At 35.2% G+C, this 19,719-nt stretch overlaps 1 protein-coding gene across 3 annotated transcripts in view; it reads left to right on the forward strand.

The window, feature by feature from the left end:
• Positions 1-19,719, forward strand: part of LOC101893851 (high affinity cGMP-specific 3',5'-cyclic phosphodiesterase 9A) — a 259,215-nt gene that overhangs the window by 51,073 nt on the left and 188,423 nt on the right. The gene's annotated exons all lie outside the window — the stretch shown is intronic.

Below are 19,719 nucleotides of genomic sequence, written 5' to 3' on the forward strand. Positions count from 1 at the left end.
GAAAGGGACTCTCTCATAGACGAGCGAAAGGGACTCTCTCATAGACGAGCAAAAGGAGTCTCTCATAGACGAGCGAATTGAAGTCTCTATAGACGAGCGCAAGGAGTCTCTATAGACGAGCGCAAGGGAGTCTCTATAGACGAGCGCAAGGGAGTCTCTATAGACGAGCGCAAGGGAGTCTCTCAAAGACGAGCGAAAGGGAGTCTCTAATCGACGAGCGAAAGGGAGTCTCTCATAGACGAGCGAAAGGGAGTCTCTCATAGACGAGCGAAAGGGAGTCTCTCATAGACGAGCGAAAGGGAGTCTCTCATAGACGAGCGAAAGGGAGTCTCTCATAGACGAGCGAAAGGGAGTCTCTCATAGGCGAGCGAAAGAGAGTCTCTTCAGACGAGAGGAAGGGAGTGACTCTCTCATAACAGGACCCCTCTCATAGTGGGACCTAAGAATTTTTTCATGGACGAGCAGTAGCTGTTAAAAGGCCTCAGAGTCTTTTAATAGGCGAGCAGCAGGATCTGAGAGTCTTTTCGTGTACAAGAAGCAGCTGGGAGTCTTTTCATAGACGAACAGCAGCTGGGAGTCTTTTCATAGACGAGCAGCAGCAGCTGGGAGTCTTTTCATAGACGAGCAGCAGCAGCTGGGAGTCTTTTCATAGACCAGCAGCAGCAGCTGGGAGTCTTTTCATAGACGAGCAGCAGCTGGTAGTCTTTTCATAGACGAGCAGCAGACCAGAGAGTCGTTTGATACACGAGAAGCAGAACCTGAGAGTTTTTTCATAGAAGAGCAGCAGGACCTGAGAGTCTTTTTATAGAAGAGCAGCAGGAGCTGGGAGGCTTTTCATAGGCGAGAGCAGCAGGGCCTGATATTCTTTTCATACGTGAGTAGCAGGACCTGGGAGGCTTTTCATAGGCGAGAGTAGCACGACCTGAGAGTCTTTTCATAGACGAGCAGCAGGACCTGAAAGTCATTTCATAGGCGAACAGCAGTATCTGAGAGTTCTAAAAGTAGGCGAGCGGTAGGGACGAGCAACAGCTGGACATCCTCTGAAATTTTTTCTTTAAAAATCCAAATTCCAGCCATGGACACATAAAATAAAAAAGCACCTTCTAAAAACCAGAATTGGATTAAAAAAATCCAAGAGGCCCAGAGAGGATTTTTTTTATAAATTTTTGCCAATTATTCTTTTAATCTTTCAAGATCCAGACATTGGGTTTTTTAAGTCCATGAAAGGTACCGAAACGAAGATCTTCAAAATTTCCTTTTTCTGGAGGTCTTTTCATGGACTTACTAGAACAAAACAATTTTGATTTTTAAAAGGGACTTTTCAAAGGATCTACCAGTATGTAAATTTAAAAAGCTCCAATAAATATCTTCTTTTTTGGAGCTTTTAAAATTTCATAGAAAATTAGGAAATAGAGCGGGGACTTTGAAAATATCCAGAAGGAAAATAATTTGATTTTTAAAGAAAATATTCCAATGATTCTTTGGGCTACTAAAACGAGTTATATTTAGAAAACTTCCAAATTCGACGGCAATTTTCAATTTATTTTTTAAAAGGACCAGACTGGTTTTTTTGAAGAACTTATTTTGGGTCTCTTCAAGGACTTCCTAGGCCATAAAATTTAAACAAAAAGTGTTCTAGGACTTTCCCAATAAAAATTAGATTTTTCTCAAATTAAAATGGTCTTTCCAAAATATAAATCCAAAAAAATATTCGACAAAAAAAATTCCACAGAAAAATGTCTAACCACAATAATTTTTGATTATTTTTTATTTAAGCAAAAATATACCAATACCCTACCCTGGTGAGGTCACCGTCTGCTTGCAAGTGTTATAATTTCCAAATAAATCTGACACATAATAAAATGCAAATGTTTTCAAATCTCAGTCATCTCATTCATCATCATGGAATGATGAGTTTTTTTTTCATTTAACTATGACCTCTGGCACAGAAATCCCCTTTAGTAATTAAGGTCAGCCAGGCAGACGCCCAGGGAGCCAGGCAGCCATCGAGTCAGCCAGTCATATTTCCAAGGAAACCCAAACACTGGCAAAAAAAGAAAATGATGACCTTTGCTGATTCGAATCAAAGCATTTTTGCAAAAGAGAATCCTTTGAGACTTTGCCTCTATTTTACTCTCTCTCTCTCTCTCTCTCTCTTCGGCCCCAGACCTTGTCCTCCACCATGGTAAACTGAAAAACATTATTGATCGGCCATCTTAAACGATTTTATGTCAAAGAAAAGGTAAAACCGACCAACCAACCAACCTTTTAACCCGCATCATTTGTTCTGATCCTCATTATCCTGGCCATTTACTCTACGACTGGTCCTCATTATGGCTTTTTGATATCAAAAGCCTGTCATTCATCGTCCACCTCAGTGGCTGCAAGCAGGATGTATGCATCCTTGTTGGGTTTTTGAGTGTGGCTGGCTGGCTGGGTGGTTGACTGGCGGGATGCCTGGCTACAAGTTGTTAACATATCCCTTTTGTATTGTCTTGTTCTTCTTCTTGTCCTTGTCCTTCGCCTTTTATTTTCTCCCTGGGCCCAGGAATTTTATTGACATTTGTATTACCAGCAATTGACAGACAGCGGGCATCACAGCAACATGGCAAACGCATTATTCAGCGTTCTGGCAAGTGGCTGAAGGGCAGAGCAAAGAAAATCTGCATGACAACTACCACAGCGATGATGATGATGACGGCGGCGATGATGATGCTGAACAATAAACCACCATGGGAAGATATTGAAAAAAATGGAAAATCTATTATAAAAGATTATCATGGCATTGCCTGCCAACGGGGAGGACGGGCGAGGGGTAGGGAACGAAAACTGAAATTGTAATATTCATGCCAACCATAAATATGCAAAAAGCAGAGCAACTTAGTCTGCGTTCCACGCCCCCTCGCCAAGTGAATAACCAAATGAAGCCATCACATTGATAGATACAACAAACAAAAGATCTCCAGTGGCAGCCGTAGCTCTAGTCATAGAAAATATTGCTGCCATTAACAGCAAAAAGAAGAGGGAAAGGGCTAGGAAACACGAAGACACAGAGCTGCAGCACTGTCAGTCTGTCACATTGTTATAAGTCAAACATAACAATCCATGTCATCCGCTCGCTCTCCAGCTTTCGTGTATGAGTGTATGTGCGTGTGTGTGTACGTCTGTTAGACATTTTCTTTGTGTTGGTGTCCGCTCAATTTGTTGTCATTGTCGATGGTGCTTGAGAACTTAATTTCCGCACAATTAAATCGCAACAAAGACACTTTGTCTTCGGATCAGCAGCCAGAGACCAGAACGTTTGGCATTTTGTTACAACAAAAATAACAACAACATACATCTGCATAATAATTCAATTGTAAAATTTTACGAAAATTAAAATTTTGAGCAAAAATTTAAGCTTTTTGGAAATTAATGGGAGAATTTCATTCAGAAGGGAGATTGAAACAAATTTTTAAAAATGGAAGACATTAAGGAGTTTATGAAAAAGGACAAATATTTTTAAAAAAATAAGGATATGTATACAAAATTTCTCATAAGGTCCTTAAGGGTCTGGAAATGGTATGGCAAAATATTTCAAAAAAAAAAAAATAAGGATATTGATTCAAAATTGCTCTCAAGGACCTTCTATGCCATAATCGTGGAAACGTTTGGAGATTTTCCCTCAAACTTTGCAGGAACCAAAACTTCGATTTTAAAATTAAATTTTTCAAAATATTTGAAATTTTTTGTTTAAGGTTTTTGGAAATTAATGGGAAAATTTCAAACAGAAGGGAGATTGAAACAAAAATTTTATAAATGGAAGGCTTTAAGGAGTCTATGAGAAAGGCAGGGCAATATTTTTCAAAAACTTAAGGATATGAACACAAAATTTCTTATAAGGTCCTTAAGGACGTGAAAAAGGCATGGCAAAATATTTAAAAAAAATTAAGGATATTGATTCAAAATTGCTCTCAAGGACCTTCTATGCCATTATCGTGGACACGTTTGGAGATTTTCTCTCAAACTTTGCAGGAATCAAAACTTCGATTTTAAAATTCAATTTTTCAAAATATTTGAAATTTTTTGTTTAAGGTTTTTGGGAAATTAATGAGAAAATGTAAGCCAGAAAGGAGATTGAAACAAACTTTTAGAAATGAAAGGCATTAAGGAGTCTATGAAAAAGGGCGGGTCCAAATATTTCAAAAACTTAAGGATATGGATACAAATTTTCTTTTAAGGTTCCTAAGGACCTGGAAAAGGCATGGCAAAATATTTCAAAAAAAATTAAGGATATTGATTCAAAATTGCTCTCAAGGACCTTCTATGCCATAATCGTGGACACGTTTGGAGATTTTCCCTCAAACTTTGCAGGAACCAAAACTTCGATTTTAAAATTCAATTTTTCAAAATATTTGACATATTTTGTTTAAGGTTTTTGGAAATTAATGGGAAAATTTAAGCCAGAAAGGAGATTGAAACAAACTTTTTGAAATGGAAGGCATGAAAAAGGGCAGGGCCAAATATTTCAAAAACTTAAGGATATGGATACAAATTTTCTTTTAAGGTTCCTAAGGAACAGGAAAAGGCATGGCAAAATATTTCAAAAAAAAAAAAAAAAATTAGGATATTGATTCATAATTGCTCTTATGGACCTTCTATGCCATAATCGTGGATGCTTAGGCATATTTTTCTCAAGAACTTTGCAGGAACCAAATATTTGATTTTTTAATTTAATTTTTGATAAAGTTACAAGGACACCAAATGTTTAAAACAAATGTTCCAAAGGATTTCCATAGCATAACAAATTTTTTTTAGGATATTTTCAGGACAAAAAATTCGAATTTTTAAAAGAAGTTTTCCAAAAAAAAAAAAAAAAAAAAAATCTAAGACTTATAAAGCGATAGATTAAAATTGGAATTTTCTAAAAAAAAAATAAAATAAATAAATAAAGGAGTTTTTAGGGCTTAGAAGTGGATTAGAAAACATCTGAAGGACTTTTTTTTGCCAAAACGTTTTTTTTTTAGGAAACATTTCTTTTCAAAGCCATAAATGTGAATTGAAAAAATTCCAAGGACCTTGAGGGCCAAACGTGAATTTTTTAGATTTTTTTTCCTAAGGACCTTGTCTTTAAAATGTCGGCCTCTGAGAAGTTTTTCTCAAGGATCATGCGGTCAAAATATGAATTCTGCAAAAAAAAAAAAAAAAAAAAAAAAAATCCCAAGGACCTTGGATCCCAAAACGAGGGGTTTAAAGGAATTATTTTATGGACCTTGTGTTCACCTCTGATGACCTCTGATAAAATTTTCTCAAGGACCACAGCAAAGAAGTTGAATTTTTTAATTAATTTTTAGAAAAATTTCCGGAAATGTTAATTTTTAAAAGAAATGTTCCAAAGAATTGTTTTTTCTGTAGGACTTCCCAGGGCCTAGAAGTGGATTAAAATTTTCAGATTTTTTTTTAAAGATTTTGTGGATTTTCAGAAAACCGCAAGAACCTTGAGGGCCACACTTGTATTTTGAATTAATTTTTCGGAAAATTTCAGGACACAAAATGTTAATTTTTAAGAGAAATGTTCCAAAGAATTTTGAAAATTTTTCAGATTTTTTTTTTGATAGACATAAATGTGGATTTTCAAACCTCAAGGGCCTTGAGGGCCACACTTGCATTTTCTAGAATTTTTTTCTGAGGACCCTGTGTTTTAAATGTGGGTTTCTAAGAAATATTCCTGATTTTTATTTTTCAAAGGCATAAATGTGGATTTTAAAAGAATCTGAAGAGCCTTGAGGACCCGACGATATTTTTCTAGAAGATTTTCTCGAGGATTATGCGGTGAAAATGTGGATTATGTAAAATAAAAAAATTATCAAGGACCTTGAAACTCATTCTAGGGCGTTTTAAGGAATTTATCTGGGAATTTTTCATCCGCTCAGACGTAGATGTAGGCCTTGGAGCTATATCTCAGAAATAAATAGGAAAATTTAATTGAACTAAACAGGGATTTGAAAGAGGTAGTTGTGAAGGAAGATACTTTAAAAGGGATTTAAAAGATTTCTTTCCAAGAATAGTTTGAAGTTTTTTTGGACTTTTTTCGAGGCATTTCAAGACATAGAGCGTGGATTTGAAACTGGATGTTTTGAAGGCTTGTTAGGCTGATATTTTGAAGGATTTTCCAAAATTTTTTTTCCAAGGATATTTTGAAGACTTTTTAAAGGAAATTTTCTCGAGCGCTTTCTGGGTACAAATAGTAGAATTTTAAGTAGATGCTGGGAGGGCTTCAAAAAGGAGTTTTTGAATAACATTTAATCGGAAATTTTGAGAAGTTTCTTCAAAAATTTTCAATGCTTTAAACGAGGACGTTTTGAAAAATATGCGGAAAAAATTAAAAAAAAAATTCCATTGATATTTTGAAAGTTTTTCATAAAAAAAAGTGGTCTGAAGGATTAATGTAGACTTTAAAGAACATACATTTTTTAAAAAATTTTCGTTGGATTTTTCGAAATGCTAAACTGAAATTAAAGGCTTTATATGAGAAATCTATTAGTGTTCTAGACTTGAAATTAAAAAAAAAAATTCAATGGTTTTGAAGTTTTTTTTCGAAGGACAAAGCATTTAATGTGATTTTTTTTAAATTTTTTGTGGGAAAGAAATAAATGAAACCGACGACGACCGACGTCCGTTATTTAAAATATGGGTCGTATCATTTATACCAATAATCATACGCCCCCATATCAAATCAATAAAATAAAGAAGGCATCGTATTTGTTCGATTGTTCGATTTACAATAGATTTTTTAAAGGACTTTTTCAAGTTATTATTTAAAGGCATTAAACGTATTTTTTTTTACAAATTTTTGTGGCAATAATCCATGAAATCGGCGATTTAAAGCAATTTCTGTTTTTCCTTTTCACCACGTCTTTTCCTCGGGATTTTTTGCTTTTATCATAATTAGCAAACAAAGCACGTCGTCAAATGAGTGTGTATGTGTGCGAGAGAGATATTGTTGCCAATGGATGTTTTACCTAACAGCTTCTTTCGCTCTCCGCTCTATTTCCCTGATACAAATAACTTCCTTTTTGTGAGCATAATGGCTCTGAAATGACCCAGATAAACCGTCAATCAATTAGGAATTATTCGTTGTTTTTTTGTCGAATCTTCTGCAACACAGCAACAAAATCATCGGCAACAAGTTGTGGGGCCTAAACAACTGGAAAAATGCTCCGATAATTTTATTTTCATAATTACAATTAATTTCTGTTGTTGAGCACATCATTAGAGGGAATTATAATATTTGTTATGTTGTTTTGTTTTTTTCTTTTGTGTTTTACAAATAGAAACAAAACGAATTGAAGATAAAATGCAGATAAAATGTAATGAATTATAATTTCCGCTTTGTTGGCAAACTTTGTTATGATGATTCAGTTGAAGAAGTTTCATCAATTAATGAGTTAGCGATGATTTGCTTGGGTGTTTTGTTTTTTTATGATTTGAGGCAAATTAAGATGTCTTGTAAGGGTCCTTGGGCAACTTAGAGTTGCTTTTCAAAAATTGAGGAGAGATTTTCAGTGGAAGTGTAAACACATGAAGTAAATGCTTCTTAAAAAATGCTATATTTCTAAATAATTTCTAAAAACCCAAAATTTATAGGGTTATAATAATAAGTATGTGGGACGTATGATTCATGTCGATAGTCATACGCCCCAGACCACATTGATTAATATACTTCAGAAAAGGCTTGAGTTTGATTTGAAAGTAACTTTTTGCCTTAATTATTTCTAAATGTATATAATTTTCCGACTAAATTGTTGGTATAAGTATTGAGTGTAATCATATGCCACACAATCTAGAGACTCAACGAAAAGTCCATCTTAAAATGTTAGATTTATTTAAAAATTCTGCATGTTTGTATATAGTTCTTAAGATAGGTCTCATTTATCAAGATCGAAAAAGTGGAAATTCGAAAAATCTTTATTGTTTCGATGTTAATAACTGATGAATATATATGTTCGTATAAGTATTGCCAATAATCATACGCCTCATATTTGTTTTATATCGAAATTATTTTCGAGATTCATGTTTTTAAACTCGGACATGTATATTCTTTTTTTAAATTTTTATTTCTAACTCATTCTCTATGCAAACCCATAAAGGAAATGAAAATATAAAAATATAGGGCGTATAATTTATGTCACTAATCATACGCCGCAATGTTTGTCAACTTAATTACCTCTAAAAATACTTGGATTTAAAGAATTCGTTGTATATCTGTCCTCTGAAATCGCTCTTTTTAATGACCAATTAATAGTTCCGAAAATATCAAAAATTTGGGTCGTATGATTAATGTCGCTACTCATTCGCCCCAAGTTACATTAACTAAACGACATCTGAGAATACTTGGCTTTAGCTCGATTTCTGTGTAGGATTGCCTCTCATAATTCTCTATCTTCTACTCAAAAATCCACTTTCTTAAGGCTCAATTTATAGTTTCAAAAATATCAAATTGGTGGGCGTGTGATTCATGTCGCTACTAATACGCTCCAATGTTCATTAAATGAACTACCTCAGAGAATACTTGGATTTTATTATTTTTTTTTTTTTTGAATTGTTGCTAAGACTGCCTCTTCTATATATTCATTTTTCCCCAAAAATCAATTCTTTATAATGCCCAATTTCTGACTACAAAACTATCAAAATATGGGGTGTATGATTTATGTCACTTTTCATACGCCCTAATATATATTTATTAAACTACCTCTTAGAATACTGGGACTTGAATAATTTGTTATATTTCTGTGTGGGACTGGATCTTGTTCAATTTATAGTTCGAAAATATTTGTATATGGGGCGTATGATGTACTTCACTACTCATACGACCAATTGCACTTTAATTTCAATATCTTTAAAAAGGCTCGAATTTATTTGTTTTTAATTCTTTTGACTCGCCCAACCTTTTGTATTCCTCAATTTTTTTCCTGAAAATTGGACTCATTTTAATCTTTATCTAATTATTAAAGAATATATGCAAAACCCCTTAAGGCTAGGATCGTCTACACCCATACGTACACTTATTTTATGTTCTGAACTTTCTGTCTACTATTCCGCTATCAAAAGCTGTGAAAATTTACGAAAACATTAGCTAAAGTTAACATTATGTCTAAAGGGAATTGGAATTTTTGTTTCGTTTAAAATTTTCACGTTTTCAGGCATTTGGAGAAATTGCCTCCGGAAAAAACTGCAATCCTTAGATGTATAAAAATTTAGTGTTTTATTCACGAGAAGGCTTTGGGCTTATACCGTGAATAAAAAAAATCGAAAAAATTCGATGCCTTCCATTTTTTATAGCTTTAATTTGGGGTCGTATGATTATTGGCATATTTTAAATAACGGACTTCTACAGATTATTTGCATGGGCTTCTGTATAAAATATAAAATTGCAGTTTTAAGAAACATGACCCTCAAAAGCGTGGATTCAGAGTTCGGAATTATACCATTACAGCTACTATTTTAATATAAAGAAGTAGTTATCGTATGAGTATTGACATTAATCATACGCGCTTTAAAAGTTTTGTCCCTAACGCACCCTTAGAGTTTTGTCTCTAAATTGGAAATTCGGTAACAATTTGAGGAGATGTTTTGAAAAAAAATTAACATTGGCTTGGGTGTTAAATTGACTATGCGGATAGGGAATGGTATGAATATTGGCAGCGATCATACGCCACTATATTACTGTTTTAGATCTCTTTAAATGTTATTCTTTGGTAATTTCTTCCTGAAGGAAATTCGAAGCTTACAATATTTGTTTTTTATGGATGGGACCAGGTGGCATATAAGTACTGACAATAGCCAATATAGAAATATGGGGCGTATGATTCATATCGATATTCATACGACCCATTGTGTTTTCACTGAAATACCTTTAAAAGGTTTGAATTCATTTCTTTTATATTTTTTTCTCACATAACCCCCTCTATTTCTTCATCTTCTCAAATCTCAACTCTTTTTAAATACCCAATTAATTCATCAAGACTATGCGGAGAGGGAATGGTATGAGTATTGACAGCAATCAGACGCCACATTCAATAGCATAACTATTGTTTTAGATCTTCATAAAATTTAATTTTGTTAATTTCTCTCTGAGGGAAACTCGAAACTTAGAATACATGTATTTTATTTGACCAGGGGGCGTATAAGTATTGACAATCCCAATATCAAAATCTGGGGCGTATGATTCATGTCGCCACTCATACGACCCATTGTGTTATCAGTGAAATTCCTTTAAAAGGCTTGAATTTAATTATTTTTTTATCTTTTTTTTTGTCTCCCACTACCCCTTCCAATCCTCAATCCTCTCCTCAAATCTTCAACTCTTTTCTAAATACCCAATTAATTATAAGCAAATAACTGAGAAATTCATCAAGATTTGTTATCATCTTAAACGAGTTTTGTGTTAATTTATTTTTAATTAGTGATAATTTCTGTATTCTCTTGTGAATTCCTTTTTTTTGTATTCCGGCTCATAATAGCAACATATGGATACGGAATTTTTTTATTTGAATATTTTTTTCAAGGAATTCGTTTCCTCACATAGAGCTTTTGCTTGAATAAAAGGTTTTGTAAGGCATTTGTTTATTTGTTATGTGTATTTCCGAGAAATTGGGATAAGTTGGAATTCAATTCCCTTTAAATTTCATTGTTAAATGGCTCTACTAAATTCGTCCCAATTTTTTTTTTTATTTAAAAAAGAGCTACCCTTTTGATTTGAACATTTTCAATTAGAAGCAATTTCCCCAGAATTTGGGAGAGTCAGAGAAGGGAGAGAGGGAGGGATAAAGGGACTGGCAGATGTTATCCTTAGGCCTACAAAAAAAAAATGACAAGTGTCCAGCTGTCAGCAGCAACCACATGACTGGAATTTTAAGTGCCAAACCAACTAGGGGTCCCGTTTTCCAAGCTCTCCATGAGGTTCAATATCCTTGACGCCTGTCTGTCTCCTTTCTCCCTTCCTGGCCGGGAAAAAAGGTGCCACGAATTATGTGTGGGAAAAAATGTTTCCGATACATTGTCGATAAGGCCATCAACATGACACAAAGTCAATAGGAAGCAAGGGCTAATTTGTTGTCCTTACAGCATGTAGGCAAGGATAATAAAATGTGTTTAAAAATCCTTGGCGTGCCTGGCATTTTAATGAGAAGTTTTTTCATAGAGAGAGGAAAAAATTATTTAATTTGTTATGTTTTTCCTAATCTTCGGAAAAGTTATAGTTTTTGTTACTTTCATTTTTTTTTGTCTGGAAATGCTTTTTGGCCCAGACAAAAGGGAAACTTTAGCCAGCCTCATCACCTTCCTAAGAAAAGTAATCCCTAAAATGTTTTGTTACTTCATGGGCCTTTTTGCTTCCATCAACACCTCTCTCTCCCTTCCTCCCTCTACTTGAAACCCTTACCACCCACAAAAAAATACAAATAAATACAAAAAGAGCCTTAGGCGTCTGCCTATTTCGGCTCTCACAAGAAAACCGAGAAACGGAAATTTGTTCGAGTTAATATTACTGGAAATATGAGTAATTGGCAAGAACAAGTCGAAGTAACGAAAACTTTTGTCATCCCGAAGCGAAACTTTTGTGTTATTAAATTTTTGTGTTTTAAAGTAAAAGTTTGCAACGAATTCTGGCTACCAAAGATGGTAGTTTAAGGCTTATTGGTTCATTTTTGGTGGGCAAATAAGAGGGGAAAACTTGGGAGGAGGAGTGAGTGGTAGGAAGTTTTTATTAACTCTATAAAGACTTTATCTAGAGGAAAATATTTTCTGGCTACTCAAAAATCCAAGAGAAAATTTTAAAAATACGGCCCAAAATCAAACCTGAAAAAAAATCCTCACCTTTTATATATGAAGATTTTTGTCGTGAGGGAGCGTGTGAATATTGTCATAAGTCATACGACCCATATTTTAATTTGGTACACCCTTGCATATTTTCACGTGGTCCTACAGTAAATAAAAGAAATCTGAAAAAAATTCTAAAGAATTGAGGCGTATGATTACTGGCATAAATGATACGACCCATATTTTAAATAACGAAATTCTACACACTATTCCCATAGACCCGCATAGGCACTTTTTTTGTCACAGGCTGTAGTATCCATTTGGAACTTCAAATACGAAATTTGAAACAATTTCGGTGAATTTTGTACCTAAAATCGTCAAAATTCCGAATATAGGGAGGTACCGATATATGGGGGCTATGCGAGAACGTGGACCTGCATAGAAAATTATCTGTCACCGACTGTAGTACCCATTAGGAACTTCAAATACGAAATTCCGGTGAATTTTGTACCTAAAATCGTCAAAATACCAAATATAGGGAGGTACCGATATATGGGGGCTATGCGAGAACGTGGACCTGCATAGAAAATTATCTGTCACCGACTGTAGTACCCATTACGAACTCTAAATACGAAATTTGAAACAACTCCGGTGAATAATATCCCCAAAATTATCAAAATACCGAATATCGGGGGTACCGTTGCATGGGCGCCATACGATATCGTGGAGGTATACAGGCAATTCTCTCTCAGGCGGTAAAGTGCACAAAAGAAACCTCTTGAGCGGATTTTCAGACAATTTTATCGAAAAATTTGGCTACAATCAGCAAAATACCGAATATCGGGGGTACCGTACTGACTGACTGGGGGCTATACGATAACGCGGACCGATGTAGCCCATCTTCGAACATGACCTGCCCGCAGACCCAAGACTGTTCTCTGCAAGGTTTTAGCTTCCTGTCTTTATTCGTTTTGACTTTGGCGTAATTACAACACACATACAGATAGACGGACGGACAGGTCTAAGTCGTCGACCCAAGGGTAGACTTCCTACCATGGTAAGGACTCGGTAACTAAACCTAATATTCGGTGAGGCGCCCAAGTATCAACTAAACTCCGTTAGAATACAGTCCGTACCCTGACTGCAAACCTGCCACACTGACGTGGTCGCAAAAAAACGCCAGCGTTGGGTGGCGCTCTTATGGTGGGGATCGGCACAAAGGTTTGGCTATTTTAAGGGACATCGAAAAATCGCCTCGTCCGTCTAGGATTATTGAAACTCGAGCATTAAAAGCGTCACTCTCCCCCAAGATACGCTGACTAACCGCGACTTCTTATCTATTTGCAGGTACCCAGTATATCTACTGGGCTTTTCATTATCCGCAACCTGTGAACTCGTCCACCGTTAGCAGCTCTCCAAAGGGATATTGGTTCAATAGCTCAAAAGTATGAATTTTTGCTTTGTGATATTTCAAGAAGCATGTGGATTTATGGTCTTTTAAATGTTCTTCTGTGTCCTATGTGAATAGCGAAGTCTAAATATTCCCCTAACTATGAACAAAGAATCGTAATGGCTTTCATAGGCTCAGTGGCTGAAAAACATAATCACAACATTTCGAATTTCCCACTTTCCTTGTAACACATCAAGCTAACTAATATTTGCCCTACTTTGCTGGGAATTTCTTAGAAAGCCAACATTTTCCTCCCCCCCTTCCTCTCCCCTCGTCAAAAATGTGACGTCATGCATTATCAAGTCTATTAACTGGCCAACAGCCAGTCTCATTTGTCCATTACTGGCCATTCCATAGGCAACCATTCTCCATTCATCCATCCATCCATTCAACGTTAGAGCATTTCAGAAACACTTATATGCAAATAATGCCTTTCGTGAAAGCCTAAAAATATGCTACAGTTTTTGGTGCGTTATTATTATGGCGATGATGGCGATAATAATGAAGATGTTGGCATCCATTAAAAAGAGGAAAAGAAAAAAAAACGAAACTAAAAATACACACACACAGTTAGGTGTAAACACTACTGCTACTCTGAGTGTTATATCTCTTTCTAATGCTGGTATTTACTCTTTGGGAGAGCATAACTATAACAACAACTACCACCACCACCACTACAGCTAAGCTGAGTTAAGCATAACTTTCAATGTAGGTTAGTTGGATGTGGTGAGTGTTTTTGTTTTTCTTTCACACTCTCCCTCTCTCTCTCTGCCACTCTGTATCTCTGTGTGTTGTTAGTGTGAGCAAGTCTGTGTGTGTTTTGTGTGCCATAATGCCTGGTTTTAATTTCCCATTCTATTGTTAGGCCTTTGCAACAACTCAAGGCAGAGACTTAAAAGAACTAGGCATGGGATTTTTGATGTGTGTGTGTCGTCGTTAAATGAAAACAAACGTTGCTTGGCTGTGGCTATGGGTGTAAATGAAAACATGTGTGTGTGTGTCTGTGAGTGTAAACACTTGTTTGTTTTCTTATGCCTTCCCTTACTGTCATCCCCCGAATTATTGTGAGTAAGACTGTCTATGGTTGTTTTTTTGTGACTCTTCGTAAATTTCCAGTCTAGGAGGAACATGTCATAAAACAAGTAAAACGTTAAAAACAAGAAACGCACAAACAACAAGAAGCCCAAAAAACATTACAAAAAGGAACGACACAAGAAAATAATAAAAATAAAAACAAAGTAAAGCAAAACGAAAATTACAATTATTATAAGGCTGTTATTGGAGTTTATTAGATCATGATGTTTATATTACAGGCACGCACATGGATGTGGACAGAACATGCTCGGTCTTGTTCATAAAGCCATAAGACATTGTTTTTATATTTAAATGGAGTTCAACGACTTGCGAGAGAAGCAAAAAATAAGAAAAAAACCTAAACGAAAAAGCCTTGTCTTCGTTGCCATTTACGGCAATTTTTGTTAATAAATGCAAGAAAATTGAATTTAAATATAAATTTGTTTTACTTTTTTATGCCTTGTTTATTTGTTGTTGTTGTCTTTTTATTAAAGGACTTTTTCGTATGCACAACCTTATTAGAAAACACTTAAAAAACGCAGGAGGGCAACAAAAGGAAATTGAGAAAAAATTGAAACTTTATGAAGGTTGTTTAAAAAGTTTCCCAGTTAACTAAAAGGATAATGAGACTCTCGGGTATTTTGTTTTGGCCCCCTTAATGTTGTTAGGGAATTTTTTTCCTTTTAAAGCGATGGCAAAAGAGCCTTGGGGAGCGTGTGAGCATAAATATCAAACATACGCCACCTGGTTTGTTTTGGGACAATATTTTTTTTCTTTTGGAGGGGAATTTGGGAAATTCAGTAGATTCTAAAAAGATTTTAAAAATATTAAAATAAATTTTGTGTGATTGGGAGGTTTTTTTGATCGTTTTGAATTTGGGAGCGTATGAGTACTGTCGTTCATCATACGCCACCATAGATAATTTAAAATGATATATTTTCGGTCGGGCCGAACTTTAAATACCCTCAAAAAATTGGAAGAAACTTGCAGAATTTATAAAATCCGTTGTTCTATTAAGGTGTCATTTTAAGAATTTCGAATATCTGGGATTACAGTTATATGGGGTTATACGAAGACATGAAACTTTAAAGTTAATAATTTGCCAGAGAAGGTGCTGTACAGGAGAAGGTGGATCTGTACAGGAAATCTTCTGTCATAGGAGGTAGCATTTATTACGAACTTCAAATACCATATTCGAAACAATTCCGGTGAAATATGATTTTTTTGGATTTTATAATTCTTTTGATTATTCAAAACTTTGAACCTTTGTGTAGGAGGTGCCAGAAGGAAGGATCCGATCTCTACCATCTTTATAACAGATCTTGTGTTGATGGAAATATTAAGATTTGCCAAGTCTGAATGGAATCGGATGTTAATTTCGTGTTTTATGAGCTTCATGGTAATTCAAAATTTTGATCCTTTGTGGGGGAGGTACCAGAAGGAGTGAACCGATATATTCCATCTTCACGCCAGATCTTGTGTTAGTAAAAATTATGACATGTGTGAAATTTGAAGAGTATCGGAGCATTTTTCCGATTTTATAATCGTTTTGGTTATTCAAAACTTTGACCCTTTGTGGGGCAGGTACCAGAAGGGATGGTCCGAACTTTTTCGTATTTATAACAAATCTTGTGTTGATGGAAATATTGAGATCTACCAAGTCTGAAAGGAATCGGATATTCATATCGACTTTTTATGAGCTTTACTGATATTCAAAATTTTGACCCTCTGTGGGGGAGGTACCAGAAGGAGTGTACCGATATATCCCGTCTTCACAGCATATCTTGTGCTAGTAAAAATTATGACATGTGTGAAATTTGAAGTGAATCGGAGCATTTTCTCGGATTTTATAATCGTTTTGGTTTTTCTAAATTTTAACCCTTTGTGGGGGAGGTACCAGAAGGAATGGTCCGATATCTACTATTTTTATAACAGATCTTGTGTTGATGTAAATATTGAGATGTGCCAAGTCTGAACGGAATCAGGTGCCAATTTCGCTTTTTATAAGCTTCATGGATATTCAAAATTTTGGCCCTTTATGGGGGAGGTACTAGAAGGAGTGGACCGATCTTTTCCATATTCACATCAGACCTTAGGTTTATAGAAATATTGTGATGTGTGTAATTTGAGGACATTCGGACACTTATTTCACAATTTATAAGAGTTAAAATTATACAAAATTTTGATCTTTTGTGGGGGCGGTACTTGATGGAGTGAACCGATATTGCCCATTTTCGCACCTAAACTGATGAAAATATAACGATTTGCAAAGTTAGAGCAAAATCGGGTTGTTCTTTTTCTTTCTGTGCAGTAAATAGTTTTCTTTGAAAATATTGACATTTTGTGGGGGAGGTACCAAAAGGAGTGGACCGATATTGCCCATTTCAGAACTCGATCTAAGTTTGATAATAATATTAAGATGTACTAAGTTTGGAAGAAATCGGATAATCCCTTCTAGAGTTATCGTGCACTGAAGTTAGCCAGGCAGCCAGCCAGCCAGACTGGCGGACGGACATCGCTAAATCGACTCCAAAAGTCCTGAAACGAATTTTATCCAAAGAGACCTAGGGTCTAAAACCGTTATTTCGATGAGACATGTTTTGGCCGTATCAAAGGTTATATACCCTCCGTAGTCATATGGCTGAGGCTATAAGCAACCAAAAGTCCTTAAAACTGCCGGTATGATTATATGGGAACTATACCAAAACTTGGATCTACTTGGCCCATTTTCGATACCTAAAAATCGGACAGACCTAAAACAAATCTGAGTAAAATTTTATCAATATACCCCACTTCGTTCGGAAGCTAGAGTGATTTCCTCAGACAGATAGCAAATTGTGTGAAGCCCCTTAAAGTATGTTATAAAAATGCTTTAGCAAAATAATATCTTTACATATGACTCTAACATTATGTGCATGCTAACCTCAGGCATTGGCAAACAATATATGCTCCTCGATATTTTTTGAAGATGGAGTTTTTTTTTGATTTATTTGATTGTAGCCTAAAAACATTTGCCTGATTTGCAAACAAATTAGGACCAAACTCTTTATGTCTTTTAAAACTGTTAAGGGCTACCTCCGAGGACCACTGCCTAACGATGTATTGTTTGTAGACTGGATTATATATCTGTTTTCTTATTCCTTAAAACACTTTTATGCGATTTTCTGAGTTTTACCATTGGAGCGTATAACTACTGGCGTAAATCATACGCCGGCTCTACTTTATTTAAATATTTTTTAAATTTTCCTTGAAATTTCTTCTTTTCTCTCCTCTATTATTTAATTTTGTGTTTTTATTTTTTGGAATAGCAATTAACTTGTTGAAATCAGACTTTATTTGTCAAAGAAAAAAAGGAAACACACAAAAAAACCTCAGCAAAAAAAAAAACCCCACAACAGCTGCCAACATCATTATCATCGTAAACATTATTATGATTTTTACTTCGGCTAGCATGATAATAGTGTTCCTATTTTTTTTCTATCATCATTATGTCGTACTGTACTATGTGCCAATACATCGGGATTTGATTTCATTTTTTTTTTGTATTTATGGCCACATCATAATACTCCAAGCACGAAAGTGAAATCTTTTGCTGAAAATATGAAATAGTTTTTTTATTTCTGAGGGGAAAGAGAAAATTCTTTTGGAAAAGAGAAGATAAAAGAGAGAATATTTCAAGAGAAGGATAAAAATACTTATTAAGAGCTTTTCAATTCTGTGTTGTTTTAATATAGGGTTGCCAACGGAGGGTTAATACATTTGGTGATTTTTTTGTTCGAATTGGCTTTGAGTTTTTTAATAGAAAAAACACAATTTTAAATATGTTTTTTGCAATTTTGAATTTTTCTCAAATTTTTTTATAATTTTTTATGGAAATAAAATATATATGGAAAACTTATTTAGAATTGTGGTTTGCTTTCGCAATTACTTTCTTGTCGTCTATAAGAAACTGACCCTTTAATTTATGGAATTTGGCAGGGAAATATATTTAATGGTATTTCCATTGGATTTTGTGGCGTATAAGTATTGACCTCAATCATACGCTACCTCATATGTGACACATTTTTTATTCAAATTAAAAGGAGTTTTCATTTTTTATAAAAGGGAGGGTATTCAAAGTTCGACCTGGCCGAAGTTACTGCTTTTTTACTTGTATTTCTTTTATACCCTCCACAATACTATGGAGGGTATATTAATTTTGTCATTCCGTTTGTAACTCCTCGAAATACTCATGTTAGACCAAACAAAGTATATATATTCTTGATCAGCGTAAAATTCTAAGTCGATTCAGCCATGTCCGTCTGTCTGTCTGTCCGTCTGTCTGTCTGTCTGTCTGTCCGTCTGTCTGTCTGTCTGTTGTAATCACGCTATCTTTCGAACGAATTGAGATAGAAGGCTAAAATTTTGCACACCTGTTTATTTTTCCAGTAGGCAGGTTAAGTTCGTAAATGGGCCATGTAGGTCCACGTTTTCATATAGCCCCCATATAACGGTACCTCCCGATATTCGGTATTTTGATGATTTTAGCGACATTATTCACCGGAATTGTTTCAATTTTGGTATTTGAAGTTCGATATGGATACTACAGCCTATGGCAGAAAATTATCTGGGCAGGTCTACGTCTTCGTATAGCCCCCATATAACGGTATCTCCCTATATTCGGTATTTTGATGATTTTAGCGACATAATTCACCGAAATTGTTTCAAATTTGGTGTTTGAGATTCGTAATGAATACTACAGCCTATGACAGAAAATTGTCTGTGCAGGTCCAGGTCTTCGTATAGCTCACATATAACGGTACCTCCCAAAATTCGGTATTTTGATGACTTTAACGCCATTATTCACCGGAATTGTTTCAAATTACGTATTTAGAGTTCGTAATAGGAACTACAGTCTGTGACAGAAAAATGTCTATGCAGGTCCAGGTATTCGTATAGCCCCCATATAACGGTACCTCCTAAAATTCGGTATTTTGATGATTTTAGCGCCATTATTCACCGGAAGTGTTTCAAATTACGTATTTAGAGTTCGTAATAGGAACTACAGTCTGTGACAGAAAAATGTCTATGCAGGTCCAGGTCTTCGTATAGGCCCCATATATCAGTACTTCCCTATATTCGGTATTTTGACGAGTTTAGGTACAATACCCACTAAAATTGTTTGAAATATTGTATTTGACGTTAGTAATGGATGCTATAGCCTGTGACAGAAAATTGTCTATGCTGGTCCAGGTCTTCGCACAGCTCCGATATAATGGTACCTCCCTATATACGATATTTTGATGATTTTAGCCATATTATTCACCGTTTATTTCAAGTTTCGAATTTGAATGTGGTAATGGCTAATGGCAAATAATACCTATGTAGGTCCATGTCGTATAGACCCCAATATAACG

This window comes from Musca domestica, unplaced genomic scaffold, assembly GCF_030504385.1.
Source record: "Musca domestica strain aabys unplaced genomic scaffold, Musca_domestica.polishedcontigs.V.1.1 20, whole genome shotgun sequence".
In the NCBI taxonomy this organism is placed as follows: domain Eukaryota; kingdom Metazoa; phylum Arthropoda; class Insecta; order Diptera; family Muscidae; genus Musca; species Musca domestica.